Source organism: Octopus bimaculoides, chromosome 4 (genome assembly GCF_046866305.1).
Source record: "Octopus bimaculoides isolate indiv1 chromosome 4, ASM4686630v1, whole genome shotgun sequence".
Taxonomy (NCBI): Eukaryota; Metazoa; Mollusca; class Cephalopoda; order Octopoda; family Octopodidae; genus Octopus; species Octopus bimaculoides.
The window spans coordinates 95,924,379-95,947,993 of record NC_142931.1 but is presented as its reverse complement, the minus strand read 5'-3'; the positions used below and the strand labels follow the sequence as shown (position 1 = coordinate 95,947,993).

At 37.8% G+C, this 23,615-nt stretch overlaps 1 protein-coding gene across 16 annotated transcripts in view; it reads right to left on the bottom strand.

Annotated features, from left to right (window-relative positions):
• The window catches only part of LOC106872580 (uncharacterized), a 248,572-nt gene that overhangs the window by 14,610 nt on the left and 210,347 nt on the right, over positions 1-23,615 (bottom strand). For 2 of the 16 annotated variants that reach the window (XR_016241606.1, XR_016241607.1), the window contains exon 15: positions 8,270-10,672. The exons of 13 other annotated variants lie outside the window; for them this stretch is intronic. The gene's annotated coding sequence lies outside the window, so the exon portion shown is untranslated. The remainder of the gene's footprint in view (positions 1-8,269; positions 10,673-23,615) is intronic. One more of the 16 variants, XR_016241609.1, reaches the window with a different exon arrangement.

The window sequence follows — 23,615 nt, the reverse complement described above, 5'->3', positions numbered from 1 at the left end:
ATTGTTAACACACAAACACACAGAATGATTAACACACAGAAAGATTAACAAAAAAGTACTCCATCTGGTGAGAGATAAATATCATTTAATGTACACTGTATTAAAATAAGAACTACTAATAGTTTCTTGCCATTGAGACACATGATAAGGCAGATTTTTATAACATGTTTTGTGTCTCCAATCAATCCTCAAGCTCTGGGCACATGGTTTGTCCTTTTTGAAAATCAGGACACTGGTACATATAAGAAACCACGAGAAAAAAACAAGGTTTATGCAAAAAGTGCAATAAGAAGACAAAGGAAGAAGAAAAGAAAATTAAAGTTGTCTCCTTTGACTGTAGAAATCGTACTTAAACAAGCTGATGTACAATAATTCAGTGGAGAGGAGTCCAAAGTCAGCAAGACTGCTACTCAATCTGAAGAGGGTGGTGTCCTCCAGTTCACCAAAAGAAATTTGTCCATATGCTTGCATTTGCTGAAAATTTCAGATCTGGAATTAAGTAGTATGGTGGAATTCTTGGATCTATTTACATATGGTATAGATTTCTTCATGATTCTCCACTTGATTGTATGTGGTGTGCAGTTGATCTTCAAACCCAAATGCCTTATCAAATATCTAATTTCTCCTCTTCAAAGGAAATATTTGATAAGGCAGCCCCTTCAAAGATAAGATATATTACAACCCTTCAATTAAAAATATGGAACTTAAAATAGACATAGGAAATTAATATGGTTTGCCTCCCTCCTCTCTCTAAACATTAAAACTAATGTAGGCAAGAAATCCCTGGCTCTTTTAGGTAAGCATTTTCCAGTTAGCCATAAATACAAGAAGATTTTTAATAGGCGCTCAATAAAAATTTCATACAGCTGCTGCCCCAACATGAAGAACATTGCCATTTGCATGCCTTACCAAGATTCCACTCCCACTTGTATCTGTCAAGACCCTGAAGCTTGCCCACCTGACTAGGCATGGATAATAAACCCCGTATTTATGAAATAGAAGTCACAGCAATACTTCAAGATAACATAAGTGAAAAGAAAAATTACATCAGTTTATGTGAAGGCAATTTTAAAAGACATTACGCAAACTGCCAGTCTTCTTTCTAGCACGTCTACAAAAGTAAAGTCACTAAGTTAGTGAGCCATATATGGGGTTTGAAGACAAACTACACACCACATATTGTTTGATACTGTCGATTTTTACCCATCAATATTTAGGCCTTTGCTTCTAAAAGCATTAGGTTTCACCAAGCTTAGAAATAGATATCATCCTGCATACAAGGAGATCCCTCCTTTTTGACAATGATTCCACCTGGGTCAAAACGAGTGAGGATTCTCTATTTGATGTATGGACGGGTGCATATGATGGGGTGGAGTTGTGTATGCTTATAGGAACTTATATTTTGCATAACCTGCATCTAGAATTCCCTTTTATGGATACAGGATTATACAGGGATGAAGGTCTTGTAGTCAGCCATAATCTAAATGGCCATGAGTTGGATAAACTTATGAAGAATCTGATTACTTTCTTCCAAAGAATGGGCTTACGGATTACAATAGAAAGTAACCATAATAATGTGGATTTTTTTTAGATATAAGCTTAGATTTGCAATTAGATAAATTTAAACCCTATTGCAAGTCCAATAAAAAGCTATGTTATATTAGCAAAGAATCAAATCCTCCACCCATAATTCTTAAGAACCTAGTTAGTAATATAGGAAGGTGCATATCATCAATATCTTCAGATGAGAAAGCATTTAAAAATGCTGTGCCATATAATAATGCATTAAGAAAAAGCAGATTTTTGGAGAAAATCCAGTATAGTCAAGCTAATTCTAACAATAATAGACAACATAGAACTAGAACCAGGAAAGTTTTGTGGTTTAATGTGGCATTTAATATTGCTGTAAAAACTAAACATTTTCAATCTAGCCATAAGTTCTATAGAATTTTTAGTAGAACACTGAAGATTAGCTATTCTTGTTGCAAAAACTACCTCTTTTATCAATCAACATAACACAAAAATTATTATAAAAATAACACAGTTCCGAATATAATCTGAGGAACTACAATTGCAAAGATAAAACTTGCTGCCTGTTAGAAGGTAAATGTCTTGAAAAAGGAATTGTTTACAGAGCTGAAGTACAAATAGATGGCTCACAAGAATATAAAACTTACACAGGAGCTTTGGAAAATTCATTCAAGATTTGGTTTTATTCCCACCAAAATTCTTTCCAGTTCCCTGAGAATAGGACAGGAACAAGTCTTGCAAAACATGTCTGGTAATTGCAAGAGAATGACATGCATCTTTTCAATATCAGCTGGACAATTTTGGAAAAAGCACCATCACAAACATGGAGCTACGTGATCTTTGCCTCTCAGAAAAGTTCTTCATCCTGTTCCAGGATAAACATGCATTGAACCAGAGACGCGAGCTCTTAAATATCTGTAGGCATACTGCAAGATTTAAAAAGTCAACTGAAAAAATACCATATGGGTAAAATTTTTGACTTCCGCATTTGAATTTGGCTTTACACCATATTAGTTATTTTTGTATTACAATGCTAGTACATAATTCAACTTCACATTTTATATTTTACATTTGCTAAATGTATATGTAATTTAGGGTGATAGTTTTTTTTTTTTTAAAGGATATATCTTTTAATTTATTTGAATTTATTAATATTATTTACCACTAATTATTTACCCTGGGTATTCAGGTCTATTTTCCTTCTATATAAGCTATTTTGATTTAAGGTTTCCGTTGATTTTTATAATAATGTGATTTTAAACTGCAATTGTAATTTCATGCAACCGGTCATTGAAAAGACCAATGAAACAAAACCATTTTCAAATGTGTATTTATCAAACTAATTGTATATTTATGCATATAACCTTATTTTGTTCCATTCTAAACAAAACTGTTTGACGAACACTCGGAGTAACAGTTTTTGTGATATTTTTGCTGCTTTTTAATAAAGCATATTACTCTACCTCTGGTATTCAAGTACTATTTTTTCCCTCTTGTTTCGCATTTATGTGCTTACTCTGGTATGTATGTGCATATATATATATATATATTGGGATCGGTGGCCCGGGAACAAAATTTGCTTAGGGGGTGCAAACTCAGTTTCAAAATTTGGCACTACTGGAGAAGTGTGGATCTGAGTTCTGGGAGTGTGCATGTCACAAATTTGCGCATGCGCCCGTGTTAGTCGTAAGTAGTCAAATTTAGCACACAGGTAAAAAACGAGACACTCGCTACTTGCTGTAAATGGAGGGTGGGTTATCCATCTAATACAAGAAGAAAATTGCAGATTAATTAAATAAAAACATGAAAAATAACAAAATGACATTTCATTGAAAAGTAAACCATTCTGAAAGATAGTTCAGAATGTTTTCAAAACATTCATCTCCAGCTTTTCCCATATTTTATTAAGGGTTAGGGATTAGGGTTAGGGTTTAAAGTTAGGGGAGGTGAATGTTTTTTCAGTATTCAATGATTATTTTTCACTTTTATATTCAACTTATCTGCAATTTTCTTTTTGTATTACATGGATAACCTCGCTCCTTTTACAACAAGTAGCACGCGTCCGAGCGTCTCGTTGTTTACCTCTGTGTTAAAATCAACTAGTAGCGTGAATCCGCTCGTCTCGTCATTTGCCTTGTGAGCTAAAATCGACTACTTACAACTAATGCGTGTGCACACGCAAATTTGTGATATGCGCACTCTCAGAACTCAGGTCCACACTTCTCCTGTAGTACCCAAAATTTTTACAAACAAGGTGAAGTTTTCTAATTTGGGTATCAAAACAAACAAATGTTCAATAATAATAACTTTTATTATTATGAGGATCGACTGGAAAGTTAACATTATATTGTCATAGAATGTGACCAAATGAAGTTCATTTTTAAATATTAGGATCTTTTCTGCTTGATTTCACCTTCTGAAATTTTAAAATTAAGTGAAAATTTTCAAATTTGATATAATTGTTTAATTTTTCCCGTTGAATCTGATGCTATTCACTTATTCCAGAAAAACTTTAGAAAACTGTAACAGAGGTTTAAAGTTTGATCATTTTCCCCTCCATCAGAGAACAGGATGTGGAAGCTGGCATTTTGTACAAGGTGACAACATTACAATGTTAAAACATTCAACGATGGAAGTTTTAATAAAGTTTTGTGAAATGTTGGATAAACATACTGTTGGTTTAGTTCATGTGAACAATACACAATTTTGAAATTGGAATAAAATTGACGCAATTGAAAAGTGAAAATCAAACAGAAAAGATATCTACATACTTCTTTCAGCGATTCATTGCTTCGATTGCCTTGGAAAAGAAGCTATCCTGTTAGTTAAACAAGTTTTCAACAGCTAAGACATCATCACTATGATATTGGTTCCAAACCGAGGATTTTTTTTTATATATGTAGGGGATATAAATAATAAGATGAGGTCAAATCATTAAAGTAGGGAGGGTGGCTTAGCAGTCCAAAGCCAATCACACACAGCAGCCATCGAAACCAATTACTTGTGCACTGGAGTATTTGTTTTGATGAAAGAAAAACATACTCGACAGTTTTCCTTGCGTTTGGCCTTGATAGCCTTTCGCAACTGCCTTAGAAAGGTGGCACAGTACAGCACTCTCCATTGATGGTGAGAGCCTTTGAAAGTAGTCAATAAACACAATGCTTTTTGCAATCCAAAATACTGAGGCCATCACCTTCCCTGCAGATTAAACAATCTTGATGACCTTCTTTAGAGTAAGTGTTGAGGAGTGTCTCCACTGTTAGATTATCTCTTATTCTCTAACTCAAAATGATAAACCCAATACATTTAAGGAAACTGGATTTGCCTCAAGCAATGTCAGATATTATCGAAATGTGATCAGCCTGGTGCCCTTTTAATCAGGTGTCAGAAGAAGCAACACCCACCAAGCAGAAACTTTCATAATGCCAAATTTATTGTGTAGAATATTCTCAGCTCTCACACGTGATATGCTAATAACATTGGCAATTTATTATTTTTTTGTCCAGTGGAGGCAGTTGCAGACTGTTCAGATCATTAGTCTTCTCAAAATTATCTCTGCTCAAATCAGTTAATCAGTTTTGCACTGTTGATAAAACTGGAGCATCGTCGTCCGATATATCAACATGTTCTTGGGGACTAAATCAGCATGTCAAATTTTGTTCATCTTGAAGAGAAGTCACTAATAGTTACTTTTGAAGTTTTCTCTGAACATTCAAATGTCAGTTTACCAAGAAAGAAATAATGAAGCTATAAGTAGTGTTAAAATGGAAGTAAGTCGAGTTTTTGCATCACTCCATAATTCACACGTATATGAAAAAAACTGTATCAACATATTCCAAAAGTTTTCCTATGCTCACACGTTTTGTTAATGAAACGTTTCATGAGGATGTGCAAAGTGTTTTCATCGTATATTTTTTTATGTACATGTATTATGGCACAATGTGTAAGACGGTGCTGTGTCATTGTGGTACGGAGCCAGGTCTTCAAACGGTGAAGTGCACTGAATGTTCTTTTGCTTGATGCAACAGATACAGGTGAAGACAAGACAAGCTGCATTAACGCCAACACTTGTGGCATACTAGAACAAAAAATAGCATCAGACGCTCTCCATTTTTCAACTATGTCATTAAATGATTTAGGCAAATTTTCCCTTTCTGTCCATAGGCCAGCAAGAAGTTTGATTTGAGATGACAGTAAGAGCAAATCAAAAGAAGCAGGAAGATGTGCATTTTCAAAGTTAAATACTCCACATTTGACTGCTGACAATAGCAACTCCTCTTGCTCAGAGCATACACGTATTCCCTGTAGCTGAAACCGGCGAGTCAATTCATTTTTGATGACAGCCACTATAGAGAAAAATTGCCGATGCCAGTCATCGGTGACAGAAAGAGCAACTTTTTCAGTAGTTGTTGTGTGCCTAAAGCGCAGTGATGTATTTTTAGATCGCGAAATGTTGGGCATTTTCACCAAGTCAGAAGAGGATACTTCATCAAAATATTTTTCAAAAACCTTCTCACTTCATATTTGTGAAAGAGAGTTTTTCAACTTTTCAATCAATTTCAAGCAATCACCGGCTGTCGTGCCTGGACGCTGTAAGCTACGTGCCACTGGCTCACATACCCCAAATATATCCCCAGCGATTTTAATGCCGAACAAAATGGAAGCTTTGCCAGATTGTTTTAGCAGCCCTTTAACAGTAGCCTTTGTTATTGCTCTTAACGAGAAGTCATTAAGAAAGTCAAGCAAAACAATTTTGAATATTCTTATAATTGTTTTCTGCTTGTTTCAGTGCTGTTGCTCTAATGCACCACCGAGTTGGACACACTGCTTGTAACACAAAGATTTGTCCATTGTGCTTTTCTTTTTGGTGACTCTTTTACAAGAATGGCGCATTGATGAACAAAGTTCAGTGCATCAGCTACAAAGGTAACCTTAAAACTAACTTCTTGGAGGACAAGGTCTAGAGAGTGGTTTCCACAGTGTACTAAATATGTACCTGGGAACAAATTTTTCAATCGCATTTGTACACCTGAAATGTTTCCACTCATGGTACTTGCACCATCAAATGAAAAACAGCATAACTTTGAGCCAAGTGAAATGTTTAGGTGACAAAAAACATCTAGAATAATCTTAGTCAGTGTCTTCGAAGAGCAGTCACAGGGATTATAAAAACCTAGAAAATCCTCATTGACATTCAGGTCTTCAGAAACATACCGGACAGTGATTGATACTTGTTCCATGCCAGAGCAATTAGTGGTACCATCACATATAATGCCAATAAATCTGGAATTTTCTACTTTTATTTTGATCTCATGTAAAATGTTATGAGCATATGCCTCTAAAATTTCATTTTGAATTGTATCAGAGTTGTTCCAACGCTTAAACCACTGGCTTACTTCTGCACTGCATTCTTCAGCAAGTTCCCTTACAAGATTTACGAAGTTTCCCATAAGATTTTGAATTTCTGTTGAATACAACATGGCAGATGATTAAAAAGGGCAGACACAAGAAAGAAAAAATAAGTAAAGAACCACGTATAAGGACACTGAATTGTAACGAAAGAACTCTGGTCGAACAAAAACCTGAAAAACAAATAGCGAACATCACATAAATAGTGCTTGTGCTTTTATTGGCAAAACCAGCAACATGACCTCCCATCCAATATGCTTCAAAAGACGATAGGCCATACTAGAGTACCGTCTTTTATTTGAAGAAATCAACGCCAGGAATCATTCTTTGGAAGCCTCGTATTAATTCTATCGCCTCTTTTTTCGAACCGGCAAGTTACAGGGGCATAATCGCATCAACATTAGTTATCAGGCGATGGTGAGGTGACATACAGACACACAAATACATACATTCGTATGTATATGCATGCGTGTATGTGTGCTTGCATATGTACCTACCTACCTCTCTCTCTCTCTCTCTATATATATATATATATATATATACACACATTGTGATAATATACGGTAAAACTATATAACCGGAGGAGAGCTTACACTACAATTAGAGAAGTGGGTAAATATAAATAGACCTCATAATGATACCAGCTACCAAATGGTTTCACGGCAAACTGGGGCCCCAAGTGACCTTTGTAAAGTCATTGGGAGATTCTTGAGCCAATTATCGAGGTCTATTTATATTTATATATATATCGTATATTTATAAAGAGGGCAAGTTTAGCCATTTCTCCGTAGATTGAAAACAAAAGATGAACAACTTTAATCGATTTCCGAACATTATCGGGTTCTCATCAGAGGCGTAGTGGTTCAAACAAGAAAAATAGAACTTATGTTGAGTCAGTCTCAATAAGTATAGATTTATTCATCAGAGAAAGTTATATAGTGACTGAAGGTTCGAGAGTTTCATGCAGAGGTACTTATCAAACTAATTAAACCAACGTTTTCTATATAAAACGAAAAAGCAGGACACTATCGGAAACAGATATGACGCAGATACTATTTTATATATAGGCAGGAAGACTTTTGGTTAATAATATGACAGAATTAAGGCAAGATAAAAATATGAAAGTTGTCTATATATAAGGCATTCTGCCTAAACTACGTCTTTAAGATATGATTTGTTAGTAGTAACGCTAAAAGGAAACTATTTCCTAAGGAACTCAAGAGAAGGATAAAAAGAGCAGATAGAGAGGAATAAAGACAAAAAGGAAAGTAAAGATTGAATGAAAAGGTGAATCAAGACTAAAGTTGGAGTTGAAAAAAAAGGCACTTACTCAGGCAGTGGTCAAGCAAATAATGGTCGTTTTGTATTGAAAGAATTCTGAAGGGGCTTTATTTTGATCTTGCACCCCCTGAAAATTCTAGGGGGTGTGGGTGCACCCGCTGCACCCCCAGTTCCCGGGCCCTTGATTGGGGTGTCCTGTTTCCAGGGTCAAAATTTTTTTTGACTGCCCCATTGTCTTGTGTGGTGCAAGCAGATGAAAAAATGAAGTATACAAAATGACAGGGCTCTAACCATTTCTGTGAGTACACAAACCTCCTGAAGTTGAAAATTGGCCATTTTTATTGTGCTTGTGTAATGTCAAATTGAAAGGTATTTGTTTAATATTTGTTTTATAAGTCTCATGTGGATCTAATTTGTGCTAGAAAATTAAGGTGCAGGTGCATAATTTATTTTTAATGATTTTATGACAAGTACAATGTAACATGGTTGGCAAATTTTTTTTAATTCTAAATCAAACTTCCAAAATACATTTTTTAATATACTTTTAAAGTATATAATACAAGTTGTACCATAAAAAGAATCCCCAGTACATAACTATTCAGCTGATATTTAACAAGAAAAATGAATAGATGTTCATTGTTCACTTAGCACTTACTGATTTTCTATGTTAAATAATCTTTCCTTTTGCTTTTCCTGTCTCCCAACAGCTTTAGTATAATTTGAATCATTTCTGCCAATTATACATTTTCTGGGACCCCTTCAATCCTGTATGAACATGATGTCTCCATGTTTGTCTTTCTCAGTTCCTTCCTTGTCTTTTTTGATGATGTTCTCTACATCTTTGGGAATTATGTCAAAAAGATCAGGTAGCAGCTTTTCAGTGAAGCCCTCTCGTTTCTGTTGCTCTTTTAAACTTTTTCTACTTTTTAGAGACACCAGCTTTTTATGCATCTGTAGTAAATCTAAAACTTTCTTCTTCACTTGATCTATTCCTACTTTGTTATGTATTGAAACAATCTTATTCAACAAACAACAGTCACTATCACATTTCAGTTGGTGATGATGTCTTACACCACAACAAACAATGTGTTTTTCTTGCATTTTAGGATTGTTTGTCTTCATGTAGTAGAAATATTGCAGAATTTCTTTGTTTGTAGGCAGTTGACTGTTTTTTTATATCTGAAAGTGTTTTACTAATAAGAAATATTTCTTTGCTTGATCTTGTTTTTGCCATCTTATTTCAATTGTATATATCACTTGAATATAAGTTTTAAAAAGTCAGCATCTTATCACTGTGCAGTTAGTTGTATATATCACTTTAAACAAAAATCAGTGTCCTACCACCACAAAAAAAATCAAAATTCTATGACAAAAGCAACAACCATTCATTAAATGCAGAATTGATTTCAATTATCACTGAACACTCTTACTATATTCTACCTATATTTTCTTTCTAGATCTCAAATAAAAGATACCCAAATTAATGTTATGTTGCTTTTACCAAAAATATTATGACACCCACTGACCTGATCCCCCTTCTCTTTGTTCCCTCCTATTTATGAGTGTTTAACATCTAGTAGATGTGATTATAAGATTTTAAGATTTTTAGCCAACCGTAACTTTGTGCTTGTTATAAAGTCATTAGAAATGTATTTTACATTTGCACCATAATTTTCTAGCATAATTTAGATCCACATGAGACTAATGAAACAAACATTAAACAGATACCTTTCAATGAAAATGGCTAATTTTGCAACCCAAACACATTTTTTTCAACTTCAGGAGGCTCATGTATTCACAAAAATAGTTTTAGAGTCCTGTCACTTTGTATACCTCATTTTTTCATCCATTGACACCATACAAGACAATGGTGGAGTCAGAAAAAATTTTGACCATGAAAACAGGACACCCTAATAAATATATGTTTTACAGAAAAAGGGTTCAACAAAATGTTTAAACTTTAAATTTTTCTAAAAAAAAAAATTGTTTTATAGAAAAAGGTTTAATAAAATGTTGAACCTTCAAAAGTTAGAAACTGGAATTGAGAGAAAAAATTTTTAAATTCTAATTCGCATTTTGTTGCCAATAATAGTTTTAATAATAAACTCTTTCCATCTCTTCCTCCTCTTTCTTTTCCTTTTCTCTCTATTCCATTTTTCAATCTTTTCTCTTCATTTGGGTCATTACCCTTCTTCCCAGACCTATCTCGCTTTCCTGCTTCTTCTCTCTTCTTTTCCTTTTCTCTTTTCTTTCTTTTTCTTTTCTCTCTTTCATTCCATCATTCACCTCCTTCAATCTTTCCTCTTTGAATAGCTCATTATCCTTCTCCCTGGAACTGCCTTTGTTTCATGTTTCTCCTCTCCTCTACTCCTCCTTTTTCTTTTCTTTCCTCCATTCCATCATTTGTCTCCTTCTGTCCTTAATCCCCCATCATATTCTTCTATTTGTGCTCCTAAAAGAAATGATATAGTTAATCTTCATTTGTTAATAGAAGGGGATTGAAGGGGATTGCACCTTTGAAAATAAGATGTTTGTTAATGAGATGAGCATTTCAAAAAGTGCAATCAAATGCCAATTAATTTTTTTTTATTTTTTCAATTCTAGTTTCTTACATTTTATTCAACCTTTCTCTGTAAAACAACAATTTAAAAAAAAAAATTAAAGTTTAAACATTTTGGCGAACCCTTTTTCTGTAAATCAGGAAATATTTTCCATTAAAATCTCTTGTTTTTTAAGATTACTTTTTATATATATAGAGAGAGAGAGACAGGAAAAAAAAGTACTAATTCAATGAATTAATGAGAATTCAGATATAGTGTTAATTAAATATGACCTGGCGATGATCACTGGATAGAAGAGACAGGACATAACCAGAGAGAAGACATGACTTCTCTAGTGTTTTGAGGTAGTGTTCTCTAGTGTTCTGAGGTAGAGTGGAATAGTTAGAGCAAACAGCATGTTCAGGAGATAGAGAAGGAAGTTACAGTAGTAGGAGGAAGAAGAGTGTAAGAGGGAAATGCAAATGAAAAGGCAGAGAAAGAGAGGGAAAGATTGAGATATATATATAGAGAGAGAGAGAGACAGAAAGATAGATATAGAGAGAGGGGAGGACTTACAGATAGACAAGAGAATTGATAGAGAATTGACAGAAAGGGAAAGAGAATAAGTTGAAAAGAGAGTAAACAAACATAAGAGGAAGAGTGAGAGAGAGAAAAGCAAACAGAAGAGACAGAGGGGAAGAGAGAGAGAAAAATAGACAGATATATGAAGAGAGAATGACTGATAGAAAGGGAAGGAGAATATGTAGGAGAGAGAGAGTAAACAAACAGAAAGAAGAACAGTAGGAGAGGTGGACTCATAAATAGATAGGAGGATTGAAAGAGAATCGACAGAAAGGAAAGGAAAGTAAACATAGAGGAAGAGTGGGAGACAGAAAAGCAAGCAGAAAAGATAGACAGACAGAAAGAGATAGACAAATATATATATATATACTGATAGAAAGAGAATAAGTAGGAGAGAGAGTAAACAAACATAGAAAGAAAAGAGTGGGAGAGGATAAGTAAGAGTAGAAAAAAACTGAAATGTGAATATGAAGAGGTTCTTGAGAAAATGTTAAAAATATTTTATTATTATTATAATTATTAATTATTATGCTATAAAACTTATATGAAAATAATTGTTATAACACAATGAATATTTTAACAAAGTATATGCAATTTAACCAAATTTAAGAAAGTTAATGGAAATTTAAAAAAAATTTTTAATTGATTTTTCTAATGCATGGTGAGGTTATGGAATTATAGTCAAGACTTGTTTCTCGGCCCAACATTTTGTTGGGTCAAGTATGCTTAGTGCTTAACCAATATATAAGAGAGTGACCTTAGGTGTAATGAAGTGTAATGCAATTGCCAAAAATATAATAATAAATACAAGGTTCAAGTCTTGAAAGTCTGCTATTTTTGTGGTAGTGCTTACATCATTTAAATTAATATCTTTGCAGTTAATTTATAGTATGTATGTATGTGTGTGTGTGTGTGTGTGTGTGTGTGTGTGTATGAAGGGGTACCCAAAAGAAACAGGAATTTCGCAATATTAATTTTATTCACTTAGTTTTACATGTTTACATTTTTATTGCCTTCAAAGTATTCTCCATTTGAAGCAATGCATTAGTCCAGGCGCGTTTTCCACTGTTCAAAGCAGTCCTGGAACTCTTGCAAAGTGATGCCTTTTAACACTTCTATCATTTTTTCTTCACCCTTTCCACATCTGCAAAATGTTTTCTTTTAAGGATTTTTTTCATTTGGGGGAACAGAAAAAAGTCACAAGGAGCAAGACTGGGTGAATAGAGAGGGTGGGTAAGCAAGGTCATGCCATTTTTGGCAAAAACTGTCTCACACTCAAGGCATTGTGCACAGGTGCATTGTTGTGAAGAAACCACCACTCTCTACTTTTCCACATGTTGAGGCATTTTTGTCTTACCGCGTCTCGCAAACACTTCAAAACTGTCAAGTAAAATGTTTGGTTAACAGTTTGACCAGGAGAAACAAATCAGCATCATCTTGACATTGGAATTCACTTGATGTGCTTTATGGGGGTGTGGTGACATTGAATGCTTTCACTGACTTGATTGCTACTTTGTTTCTGGGTCGTAACTGTAGCACCAGCTTTCATCACCAGTGATGACCTTTGGAAAAAGGTTTAGATCAACTTCTGACTGTTCTTCCAGTTCTTGACTCACATTCAGTCCTGACTGCTTTTGATCTTCTGTGAGCAAGCGAGGCACAAATTTCGCTGCAACACTTTTCCTTCATAATTCCTCACTCAAAATTCATTGGCAGGAGATTGAGGATACACTAGTCATATCAACAAGTTTGTCAATTGTTTGGTGATGGTCTTCCAAGATCAGTTCATGAATTTTTGTAATGTTTTCATTTGTTCAGGTTGATAGTTGCCCTGAATGAGGTTGGTCTTCAGGCAACAAGTGACCATTTCTAAAGTGCGAAAACCACTTGTGAATTTATGTTTTGCTCATGGCAGTGTCCTTGTAAGCTGTTTGAAGCATGACAACTGTTTTGGCTGCTGTTTTCTCCAGCAGAAAACAGAATTTCATGGAAGCACACTGTTCCTTTGTTTCAGCCATTGCAAAAATCGACAAATAGGGGAGAAGCACTGTAAAACAAAGACACACCACTTGGCAGTACGACTTCAGTCAACACCACTGGTTGGCAGACTGATGCTCGAGGGCTGCATCAAATGACTTCTAGTGGCAGAAGCCTGAACGATAATGGGCTTGTTCCACAGAGAATGTTTCCGGTTACTTCTGGGTACCCCCACACCGATACACACACACACACACACACATATATATATATAGGCGCAGGCATGGCTGTGTAGCAAGAAGCTTGCTTTCCAACTACAATTCTGGGTTCAGTTCCACTGTGTGGCACCTTGGGCAGTATGTTTCACATTAATCTCAAGCCGACCAAAGCCTTGTGAGTGAATTTGGTGGACAGAAGCTAAAAGAAGCCTGCTGTCTATATATGCATGAGTGTGTCTTTGTGTCTGTGTATGTCCCCCACCACCACTTGACAACCTTGTAATTTACCGTGAATTCCATTTTCTTTTTTTCTCATATTTTATATATATATATGTATAATCAACAGTATCAGGGTAGATAAAGCGATCAAGAATATGAAGACAGGGAAAGCCCCCGGCCTATCAGGAATCACTGCAGAGATGCTCAAAATATCTGGCAGTGTTGGCTATAGCCTAATCACCCGTATAGTTAATCAGGTGATACACGAAGGAGTCATATCCAATGACTGGTGTAGCAGCACCTTAATCAACTGCTACAAAGGTAAAGGTGACGCTTTAGACACAAACAATTACAGAAGTATCAAGTTGTTGGACCAGGTAATGAAGGTCACCGAGAGGGTCATAGCTCAACTAATTAGGGAGAGAGTCAGCTTAGATAAGATGCAGTTTGGATTCGTGCCTGGGAAAAGCACCACTGATGCTATATTTCTGGTAAGACAGCTGCAGGAGAAATACTTAGTGAAAGATAAACCTCTGTACCTGGCTTTCGTTGACATGGAGAAAGCCTTCGACAGCGTCCTTCGATCCAATACCTGGAGGTCAATGAGGAAACTAGGGATTGATGAATGATTAGTGAGAGCTGTGCGAGCCATGTACAGGGACGCTGTCAGTAAGGTGAGGGTTGGCAATGAGTACAGTGAAGAATTCTGGGTAGAGGTAGGGGTCCACCAAGGTTCAGTCCTCAGCCCCCTTCCTATTTATCATAGTCCTCCAGGCAATAACACAGGAATTCAAGACGGGATGCCCCTGGGAGCTCCTCTATGCTGATGACCTTGCTCTAATTGCTGAGTCATTACCAGAACTAGAGAAGTTTCAGGTGTGGAAGCAAGGATTAGAATCGAAGGGCCTTAGAGTCAACCTAGCTAAAACCAAAGTCCTACTAAGTAGAAAGGTAGACAAACCACAAACCCCTTCAAGTAGATAGCCCTGCTCGATCTGTAGAAAAAGTGTAGGTAGAAACTCTATAAGATGTATCCAGTGTAAGCTATAGACACATATGAGGTGTAGCAATATCAAAGGAAGGCTAACTAGCAAGATAGTTTTTGTGTGTGGCAGATGCTCAGGAGCAATAAACACTGACAATGTGCAGAAAACAACCTTTGCCACACTCCAGGGAGAAAAACTAGAAATAGTTGATAGCTTCCGCTACCTAGGTGACCAAGTTTGTAGCTGGGGAGGCTGCACTGAAAGTGTAGCTGCTAGAATAAGAATAGCCTTGTGACCGAGACCTTTGGAAATATGCTGTGCGTGAGAAGACCGGGGCAAGACAAGTGAGACCACAACCTGTGGCCTTTACCAGGGGTGTAGCCAGCCCACTTATGCATACCTTTCCTTCTTTGGACACAAAACCCTGTTTGCTAAGACCTGTTGAGGCAAGTGAAATTGAAATCAAAAATTGAACCAAACTAGTTGACTGGCACCCATGCCAACCTTCCTTCATTGGACACTAAACTCAGCTTACGAAGACCTGTTGGGGCAAGTGAGATCGAAACTGAACCAAATTCAATGACTGGCACCCGTGCCAGTGGAGTGCTAACAGCACCATCCGAGTGAGATCACTGCCAGAGCAGCGGTCTTGCTTCCGTGCCAGTGGCACGTAAAAAGCACCATTTGAGTGCGATTGTTTCCAGCTTCGCCTTACTGGCACTCATGCCAGTGGCATGTGAACAAAACATTGGACTCCTGTGCAGGTTGCACATAAAAAACACCATTTGAACGTGGCCGTTGCCAGTATTGCCAGACTGGCCCTCGTGCCGGTGGCACGTAAAAAGTACCCACTACACTCTTGGAGTGGTTGGTGTTAGGAAGAGCATCCAGCTGTAGAAACTCTGCCAGATCAGATTGGAGTCTGGTGTAGCCATCTGGTTCGCTAGTCCCCAGTCAAATCGTCCAACCCATGCTAGCATGGAAAATGAACGTTAAATGATGATGATGTTGTATATACATGTGTATATATATATATATATATATATATATATATTGCCAGCAGTTCATATATCTGAAAAAGAAGTACACTCTAAAGTAATATATTTTTTAGGAAGTCAAAAGTTATGGCTGATCACAGAGGGCATCCTTTAGTTGTGCACAAAAACATTAAGAAAAATTTAGTGAACACCTCTAAACCGCGAGCAGAGGCAGAATGCTCATGTAGGGTATACAATGACTTCTCAGTGTGGAGGGAAGACTAATGCAAAGCTGAAGGGGTTGTGTATGAGGCTGAGGGGGTGGCCACCACAACAGCCAGAGTAACAGCCAAAGCAGCAATGACACATCTGCTGACAACAACAACAACGACAGTGGTGGTGGTGCTAACAACAGCAGTGCATCAAGTAACACAAACAACAATACCAACAATTACGATCGCAGCAACAACACCAATATAGCATCTAGAAATAGCTGCTATGTCAGCAGCAATGGAACCAACAGAATCACATCCAGGAATATCAGCACTGGCAGCAACTCAAGCAACAACAAAGAAACATCAGAGGTGGTAAGCACATCCAGTACACAGACACAAAAATATGTCAGTTCAACTGCGGTCCCATCTAAGCAATGTCTGAACAACCATAAGCCCTCTTTCAGGCTACTGGAAAAATACATCACATCTCTGGCCAGCCACATATGGTACTTTAAAGAGGAAGGAACCCCATACAATGGAAGCTCCTTGAACAACTTATGCAAGTGAAATTGAAATTGAAATCAAAAATTGAACCAAACTAGTTGACTGGCACCCATGCCAACCTTCCTTCATTGGACACTAAACTCAGCTTGCGAAGACCTGTTGGGGCAAGTGAGATCGAAACTGAACCAAATTCAATGACTGGCACCCGGAAGCTCCTTGAACAACTCTGGACTTATATAAATGGGAGCAAATGATATAAGTTTTGCTTGGCAGAGAGTGCAAGAATCTTAAGAAACTTGCTCAAGCTGAGGCCCTTTATAAACTTAAGGAGAGAAGTATTCAGTCAATGCTCACATCTAAAACGTTTCCTACAACAAACTTAGAATTTCCCATTCATTGAATAGGCCCACCAGAGCGCCTTCAAATATCAAATAGAGCCGATGTATGGGGGATAACCCTGTGTTGCCTGTACCATGGACATTTATTTCTTGTGTATTTTTTGTTTACAAATCAACTGACCATTATGTATTTCTTCCTCTAATTGTAGAGAGATTATGTGCCTTTAGCCATTTGAATCTGACAGTTTGCCTATACTGCTAAGCACTTTATAGGTGCAAAACTAATGATCACTCTATGACAGGTCATAACTGATGACCTCCTAAAAATATATTACTGCTCTAATGCTTTAGAGTGTGCTTCTTTTTCAGATATATGAACTACTGATGATTTATTATGTACCCCAGTTGCAGAGTATTTTACAATGATTTCATGGTTTAAAACCAATCAGGGCAATGTTCACCCAATTCAATATAGTTGATTTTTACCCGTCTTTATCAAAAGGGCTGCTGGTAAAGGTACTTACTATTGCTACAGGCTTCACTGACATTAGTAACAGAGACAGTGATATAATTATGCATGTCATATAAATGCTGCTGTTTAATAAATGTTGGTCTGGGTCAAGCAAATTGACCCAGAGGGCTCTTTTGGTGTAGCAATGGAGCTCACAACAGCATGGACATATGCAACCATATAGGGCTGTATATTTTAGACACTGTTATTGTCAGCAGTTCATATATCTGAAAAAGTAGACTCTAAAGTAATACTCATCTGGCATAAAATGATATTACACAAATAAATAGTTGGTTGTGGTTATCTAAAAATAACCTATCGTAGAAATATGTCAACACAGAATGCATTCCATACTACTCGAATGTAGGTATGATGCTCAGTATTCACTGTTCAACTACCGACTGTTAAACCAACACATATTAAACTAACATGGTTAACCAATATAGTTGAACTAACACCGTCAACTACGCCCTTGACAGTTCATTCAGTTCTTATTTATTGTAATCAGTTAGTTCACCTTCAGATACATGGTGTTCAGGATTTTCCCATAACATCTTCCCTTTTTGAGAATTTAACTCTGCCTGGAGCTTAAAATCTTTTGCATTTAGGGTCTATTTCAAGTACTTCTGTTTGCTTTCTTTTTCTCAAAATTGAACATGTTGTTTCCACAATTTGTTTAGCTGTTGATACATCAAACATATCATAAAAGACTTCAAACAGAATTTTGTTTCTTGTGACCATTTCCTCAGTAAACCTTTTTTTAGTTGATTTATATGTCTCTTATGTTAGTGGTTGCGTACTTTTACCAAAAATAACACTTTCCCAATGTTTAGTAATCATTCCATCTTCCCACATTTCTTTACTGTTTTATACATTTTAAAACTTTGCCACCAATTTTGAAAAATTTTGTATTATATTTGTTGTTACCTGGTAACAACTTGTCAAACAATGATCTAATCTTTCTAGTGAACATTAATTCCACAGGTGACATTCCATATGGGGTATTGGGATTCGGTGTCACTTGATATACCCTAAAAAACTGTTAAAATGCTAGGACATTCATTATTTTCTTGTTCACTTCCTTTAAAGCCCCCTTAAATGTATTGACAAAATACTCTGCTTGTCCATTTGACCTAGGATGATATGGCAGAGTTGTCACATGTTTGATAGAGAACATTTTACAGAATTTCTTGAACTCATCTGCAGTAAACTGAGTTCCATTGTCAGACAGTGGTATCAGGAATATCATATCTGGTGAACAATTTGTACTTACTGTAACTGAGGATGTTGGTTTTTTTACTTACTGTAACTGAGGATGTTGGTTTTTTTATACTTAAGTACTTCAGGCCACTTAGAAAAACTATCTACCACAACAAGGTAATGTGAACCGTTAAGTGGACCTGCGAAATCAACATGCAATCTGAACCATGGGGTATCTGTTTTAGGCTACGATTGCCATTTTGCGGTAGGTTATTTTGTTGCTAGAGCATACTCTTTGTATGCTTTCACTAATTCATCTATCTCTCAGTCCATTCTTGGCCAATACACAGCTTCTCATCAACGATTTCATTCTTGAAATCTCTGGGTGACCAATGTGAAACTCTTTCAGCATTTGTTTCTGTAGTGTGGTCGGTACTACCACTCTTTGTGCATACATTAGCACATTGTCACAAATTGAGAACAGGTTTGAATTTGTGTTCATTTTGCAAAATGCATCTTATTATTTTTTCAGCACTCACAGTTCCCTTAATTTTTAAGTAAATTCATCATTTTCTGCTTTTAGTTTGATTTCTTCTAATCATCATCATCATCATCATCGTTTAACGTCCGCTTTCCATGCTAGCATGGGTTGGACGATTTGACTGAGGACTGGTGAAACCGGATGGCAACACCAGGCTCCAGTCTGATTTGGCAGAGTTTCTACAGCTGGATGCCCTTCCTAACGCCAACCACTCAGAGAGTGTAGTGGGTGCTTTTACGTGTCACCCACACGAAAACGGCCACGCTCGAAATGGTGTCTTTTATGTGCCACCCGCACAAGCCAGTCCAGGGGCACTGGCAACGATCTCGCTCGAAAATCCTACAGGAGCCAGTCAGGCGGTACTGGCAACGGCCACGCTCAAAATGGTGCATCTCATGTGCCACCCGCACAAGAACCAGTCCAGGGGCACTGGCAACGATCTTACTTGGCTTGCCGGGTCTTCTCACGCACAGCACATTTCCAAAGGTCTCGGTCAGTAGTCATCGCCTCGGTGAGGCCCAATGTACGAAGGTCTTGCCTCACCACCTCAGCCCAGGTCTTCCTGGGCCTACCTCTTCCACGGGTTCCCTCAACTGTTAGGGTGTGGCACTTTTTCACGCAGCTATCCTCCTCCATTCTCACCACATGTCCATACCAGCGCAATCGTCTCTCTTGCACGCCACAACTGATGCTTCTAATGTTCAGCTTTTCTCTCAAGATACTTACACTCTGACGGGTATTCACATTGACATTACACATCCAACGGAGCATACTGGCTTCATTCCTTGCGAGCTTACGTATGTCCTCAGCAGTTACAGCCCATGTTTCACTGCCATGTAGCATGGTTGTTCGTACGCATGCGTCATACAGTCTGCCTTTTACTCTGAGTGAGAGTCCCTTTGTCGCCAGCAGGGGTAAGAGCTCTCTAAACTTTGTCCAGGCTATTCTTATTCTAGCAGCTACACTTTCAGCGCACCCACCCCCACTACTAACTTGGTCGCCCAGATAGCGGAAGCTATCAACTACCTCTAGTTTTTCACCCTGGAATGAGATAGAAGTTGTTTCCTGTTTGTTTGCAGTCTTTATTGCACCTGAACATCTGCCACAAACAAAAACTAACTTGCTAGTTAACCTGCCTTTGATGTTGCTGCACCTCTTATGTGTCCATAGCTTGCACCGGGTACATCTTATAGAGTTACTACCTACTCCTTTTCTACATACTGAGCAGGGCCATCTACCTGAAGGGGTTTGTGTTTTATCTACCTTCCTACTTATTAGGATTTGGGTTTTAGCTAGGTTGACTCTAAGGCCCTTCAATTCTAGACCTTGCTTCCACACCTGAAACTTCTCCTCTAGTTCTGATAGTGACTCCGCAATTAGGGCAAGGTCATCAGCATAGAGGAGCTCCCAGGGGCAACCTGTCTTGAACTCCTCTGTGATTGCCTGGAGGACTATGGTAAATAAGAGGAGGCTGAGGATGGAACCTTGGTGGACCCCTACCTCTACCCGGAATTCATTGCTGTACTCATTTCCAACCCTCACCTTACTGGCAGCATCTCTGTACATGGCTCGCACAGCTCTCACTAACCATTCTTCTATCCCAAGTTTCCTCATTGACCACCAGATAAGGGATCGGGGGACCCTGTCAAAGGCTTTCTCCATGTCAACGAAAGCCAGGTACAGAGGTTTATCCTTAGCTAGGTATTTCTCCTGCAACTGTCTCACTAGAAATAAGGCATCAGTAGTGCTTTTACCTGGCACGAACCCAAACTGCATCTCATCTAAATTGATTCGCTCTCTAATTAGTTGGGCTATGACCCTCTCTGTAACTTTCATAACCTGATCTAACAGCTTGATGCCTCTGTAATTATTTGTATCTAAAGCGTCACCTTTACCTTTGTAGCAGTTGACTATGATGCTGCTACACCAGTCATTGGGTATGACTCCTTCGTGTATCACCTGGTTCGTAATACGGGTGACTAGGCTATAGCCAACACTGCCAGATATTTTGAGCATCTCTGCAGTGATTCCTGATGGGCCGGGGGCTTTCCCGGTCTTCATACTCTTAATTGCTTTATCTACCCTGGTACTATCAACTCGGATAGCTGGTCCCTCTATTGGGTCGACATACGGCAGGCTCTCTTTCTCCCATTCATTCTCTTTATTAAGCAATCTATCGTAGTGGCATCTCCAGACCTCTTTCTTTGCATCCTCATTTAATGCAAGCGTACCATCATCCATGCGAACACATTTCTCTCCTACAACATCACTATTCTCTCTCCTACACTGTCTTGCAACACGAAATACCTCGAGTCTTTGGTCCTCACGGCGCAGAACATTGGCAAATCTTTCCTTATCTGCTTCCCCTCTGGCTAAATAAACCTGTCGCCTAGCCTCCCTTCTGGCACATTGGTACAATTCCCTGCTACCACCGTTCTTCCAGTCCTTCCAAGCCTGTTTCTTTTGTCTAATAGCCCTGTCTACCTCCTTATTCCACCACCACGTTACTCTGGGTCGGGAGGGGACCTTACACCACCCACAAATCTGGTCGGTGGCTTTCAACAGGTTGTCCCGCAGAAATCTCCAATTGTCTTCCACGTTGTATGATGCTATATCCCCTTCTATTTCGTTAAATGCTTCAAGTAACTTGTCTCTAAGTCTCTGTCCGTTTGCAGGGTCTTTAAGCTTCCACACCCTTCTCCTCCAAGCCTGTCCAATTCTGGGCACCCATTTTGCCTTGATCCCAAAGTCGCTAACTACTAATCTATGTTGTGGGGTACATTCTTTGCCAGGGTAGGTTTTGGCATTTATAAGCCGCCCTCTTTCCCTATTTCTGGCGAGGATGTAGTCGATTTGGCTAGAGTGTCTGCCGGAGCGGTAGGTGACTAGGTGACTGGCAGGTTTCCTGAAGTTGGTATTGCAGACCATAAGATCGGTTGCATCACAGAACTCCAGCAGTCTGGTTCCCTCCTCGTTGCGGGAACCGAAGCCATAGCCTCCATGTATGCCATGGAAGCCTCCAGCACGACGTCCGACATGACCATTGAAGTCTCCAGCCACAAAGAGAAGGTCCCTGTCACTCGTCGACGAGGTAGTTTGCAAGAGGGTGTCATAGAATTGGTCTTTCAGACCATCTGGTAGCCCCGGTTGAGGTGCATAGGCTGAGATGACAGTAGCTAATCTATGATGAAGCACTAGTCTGATCTTAAGTACTCTGACACTTACTCTAACGACCTCGATTACTTTATCCACCCATTTCTCCGCTAGAAGTATTCCTACGCCCCGACCCCGTCAGTGTTCCCTGCCCAGAAAATCTTGTACCTGTGTTCTTTGCCTGTGAGGAACCTCCTCTCCATCTTACTTCCTGGATGCAGCACATATCTACGCGTCTCCGTTCAAGCATCTCAACAATTTCACCAATGTAGCAGGCAATTACATAAAATACAACATTACATAAAATATTTTTAATTTCTTTTTCTGCTTGCAATGCTGCAATCATAGTATCCTCAAACAGCTCAGTATTCTTTGGTATCAATCTTGATAAACAATCATCATGCCCTAATTTCTTAGGTGGTATAAATGCCATCTTAAAATCATAATTTAGTAAAATAATACCCCAGCATTGCAACCTATTAGCAGTATGGGTAGGAATTTCTTTCTTCGACCCATATATAGATAATAATGGACAATGGAAAATCTGTAGTCAAAAGTTTCTACTGTGTAAGAATTTATGAAATTTTTTTACAGCGAAAATAATTGCTAGCACCTCTTTTTCAATTTGGCTGTAATTTTTCTCTGCTGGTAGTAGAGAATATGAGGTATGAGTCACGGCCTTCATCACCATCCTCATAGTTATGTAGAATTACTGCTCCAATACCATACTCATTGGCATCTGAAGCTAATACAATCTCCAATGCAGGATTGAAATGTGCTAAAGACAAATTTGAAGTCAATATCTTTTTAATTTCAACAAACGCTTTCTGACAATTTTCAGACCAATTCAACTTTACATCTTTTTTTCAGTAAATTACTTAGTGGAGCTCTTATCTTGTGCATATTTAGTAATAGTTTGCAAGTCTCAAAAAAGCTTGTGAGGTAGATATATTTGTCGAAGGGGGCATATTTTTAATCGCATCTGCCCTTGATGGATCTGATGGATGACCATTCTTATCAATAATTTGTCCTAAGTACTTAAATTTAGGCAAGAAAAATTTGCATTTCTCCTCACCCAGTTTGAAACTGTAATCTCTTATTTTTACAAAAAACACATTTCACATGCTCGACATGCTGATTATGGGATTCACTTCTAATTAATAATTCATCCAAGTAGGCCATCGTGAAGTTACACTCTGCAAGCATTGCATTCATCACTTGTTGTATAATTTTTATGCCAAACAGGAGCCAGTCAAATTTGTACAGATCTTTATGGGTATTAATTGCTAGCAGCTTAGTACATTCATCTTCCACTTGTATTTGTAAGTAAGCACCAAAAAGATCTAATTTCAAGAACAATTTAACACTTTAATTTCAAGAAGATTTCCTCTGGGCTAGGTAATAGGTAGTTATACTGTCTTAAACATTCATTTA